Consider the following 3176-nt stretch of genomic DNA (forward strand, 5'->3'; position numbering starts at 1 on the left):
TGACCCTAGCATTTATTTTTTGTTTCATCTTCCCTTACATTTCTGCATCTCACGCAAAAACACGCCATTTCTTTTCTACTACTGTGTCTTTATACGTGATTCCCTCTACGAAGAAAAATTCAGTTCATGAGACAGAAGAGCATCATGGTAAGAGCCAAGGGCTAGGTATCAGCCTCAGCTCTGCCATTCATTAGCGAGGTGACCATGGGAAGATGATTTTCGTCTCTATGCCTCAGTTTTTTCAGTTGTCTGTAAAATGGGAAAGATAATGGTATCTCATTCATCAGATTATTGTGAGGATTAAATTAGCCATATAAAAACCCAAGTCTATGCCTGGTACATGGTAAGCACTGAAAACCTCTCAGGGCTTCATCCCACTCCCATTCCTACCACCTTTATTATTCCTCCAGGTATGATTCAAATATCACCTGCTTTGTGAAGTCTTCTTCAATTTCCCTACACCTTCATTCACTTGCCCTCTGTGAAGTTGATGGGCCACCACATGTTCCAGGTACACTTCCTAGGCATATTGCAGGTGTTATTTTATCCAGATCACCCCATATGTTCTTATTTACTATCCCAGCCACCCTCTGGGGTTGATCAAATTTTCGAAGGTCAAATTCACCTTTATAGGAGGACTGAGAATCTTTGATAGCTGACCCTGTCATGTACAGACTCCCCCCTCCCCTTTTCCTCTTAGAAAAAGATTGAATCTACAAGTTAACTAGTCATATCCCTATTGTACAGATTGAATCTTTCAACAAATAATTATTTTTAAATATTAATTTTTTTATTTGACTGCACTGGATCTTAGTTGGGCACATGGGATCTTTAGTTGCAGCATGTGGGCCCCCTGCACTGGGAGAACTGAGTTTTGGCCACTGGACCACCAGGGAAATCATTCAACAAATATTTGTTGAGCAGTTACTAAGTGTGGGCACTGAATTAAGTACTGGGAAGACTGTGGGGGACATAAATAATCTCTGCCATATGTGGCTATTTAGATTTAAATTAATTAAAAATAAATGAAATTTAAAACTCACATCTATACTTGTCATATTTTCTGAGCATTAAACAGGGAGAAGTCAAATGGAGATGCCGGGAATTGAACCCAGGACCTCATTCATGCAAAGCATGCGCTCTGCCACTGAGCTACATCCCCAAGTACTCTAGCTGTGTTTTATCTGCTCAGTAACTACATGTGGTAGTTGGACAGCGCTGATACAGGATATTTGCATCATCACAGAAAGTTCTATTGAACTAAGCTATTCCAGAGGGGAGGCTGACATTGATCAAATATCCATACATGAAAATTTAACTGCAACTCTGAAAGAGTGCATGGTGACAGAGCATTTCAGAGGGCAATTTGGCAAGACATGTTTGAACTGAGATTTGTTGAGTGAGTTAGCAAAGCCTATAGTTAGATTAACTAAAAAGATTGAACTTTCTTTGCTACATCTACTGTGGGAATGAACCATTCTCAGCAATCAGACTATTCCAGAAAATGCCAATGTTACTTTGAAGGGATGCACAGTTATTGTGAAGAGTCCTAAAGGCACCCTGTGGAGGGACTTCAATCACATCAATGTAGAGCTCAGTCTCCCTGGAAAGAAAAAGGGGCTCCAGGTTGATAGATGGTGGGGAAGTAGAAAAGAATTGGCGACTGTTTGCACTATTTGTAATCATGTACGGAACATGATCAAGTGTGTAACACTGGACTTCTGTTACATGATGAGGTCTGTGTGTGCTCGCTTCTCCATCTATGTCAAGAATGTTTCTCATGTTGAAGTCCAAATTTGGGAAGGTTAAAAATACATCCCCTTGGGGTTCAGATGAAACAAGGTGTTGCTTGTTCAGTATCTCGAGCCCAGAAAGATGAGTTGATTCTTGAAGAAAACAACACTAAGCTTGTTTCAAAGCATTCAGCAAATGATAATAGGTAAAAGCAAGGATATTAGGGACTTCCCTGGTGGTCTAGTGGCTAGGAATCCCTGCTCCCAATATAGGGGGCCTGGGTTTGATCCCTGTCATGGAACTAGATACCCCCATGTCTCAACTAAGACCCAGCACAGTAAAAAAAAAATTAGTATTATTTTAAACAAACAAGGATATCAGAAAATTTTTGAATGGGATCTATGTTTCTGAAAAGGAACAGTTCAGCAAGCTGACGAATAAGATCTGAGTGGTCTGGCTATAGAAACAGCAAGATGCCAGATGGTTTTTCCGACTTATTTGTGATATTTAAAGATGCAATAAAAGCTCTTTTGATTTGGGGGGGGGGGAGAGATTGAAAAAAAAGGCTAATGGCTAGGGCATAGAGATGGAGAGATTTGGGTGACTCTCTAAAGAGGTAGAAGGACCACAGAAAACCCTGTAGAAAAAGGGTGAGAAAACTGAGAGCCTTAGTAACTTGACTCTAATCAGTGACAGAACCCAGATTTGACTTAAGTCTGTGCTGCATAATGGAGGTATATTCAAAAGGACTTTACCTCTGTAATTTACAGACCTCATCTTGCTACTTTCCTCTTTGGAAATCACCAAATTTCCCTAGATTATTTCTTCAGCAAAAAATATGCTATAATAATTTGCTTCTTAGACAAAACAAACCCAAAAAAACCTTCCTACATCCCCCTTTAGCCACTTTCCCATTTTTTTTCCTTCTTCTGTTTTTACAACAAAACTCCTTGAAAGAATTGGCTATACTTATTACCTCCAGGTAGCTCAAGTGGTAAAGAACGTGCCTGTCTGTGTAGGAGATGCAGGTGACTCAGGTTCAATTCCTGGGTCAGGAAGATCTCCTGGAGGAGAAAATGGCAATCCACTTCAGTACTCTTGCCTGGGAAATCCCACAGACAAAGGAGCCTGGTGTGGGCTGCAGTTCATGGGGTTGCAGAGCATGACAGAGTACACATGCGTTACCTCCATGTCCTCTTTTGTTTTTTTCTGTTTCTTGTTGAACCTCCTCTGCTTAGGCTTTCCTCCTCCCTCACACATCCTTATCATTTTCAATGAAGTCAGCGGTGACTTTGCTGACTCAATGCTTGTCTTGCAGGATTTCTTAGCAACACCTGATATAACTGATCTTCCTCCTTTTTGGAGCATGTCTTCCTTGGCTTTTGATTTACCACATTCTCTTGGTTTTCCTTCACCGCCCTCCAGCTCCTTCTCGGCCTCCT

At 40.9% G+C, this 3176-nt stretch overlaps 1 non-coding gene and 1 pseudogene across 1 annotated transcript; one reads left to right on the forward strand and one right to left on the reverse strand.

The window, feature by feature from the left end:
• Positions 1-1090: 1090 nt before the first annotated feature.
• TRNAA-UGC (transfer RNA alanine (anticodon UGC)) lies at positions 1091-1162 on the reverse strand. Its single transcript has one exon. It is a non-coding gene; the product is annotated as a tRNA-Ala (tRNA).
• A 317-nt stretch (positions 1163-1479) lies between these two features.
• LOC136159201 (large ribosomal subunit protein uL6 pseudogene) lies at positions 1480-2175 on the forward strand (annotated as a pseudogene).
• The last annotated feature ends 1001 nt before the right edge of the window (positions 2176-3176 follow it).

The sequence above is a fragment of the Muntiacus reevesi genome, chromosome 1 (genome assembly GCF_963930625.1).
Source record: "Muntiacus reevesi chromosome 1, mMunRee1.1, whole genome shotgun sequence".
Lineage (NCBI taxonomy): Eukaryota > Metazoa > Chordata > Mammalia > Artiodactyla > Cervidae > Muntiacus > Muntiacus reevesi.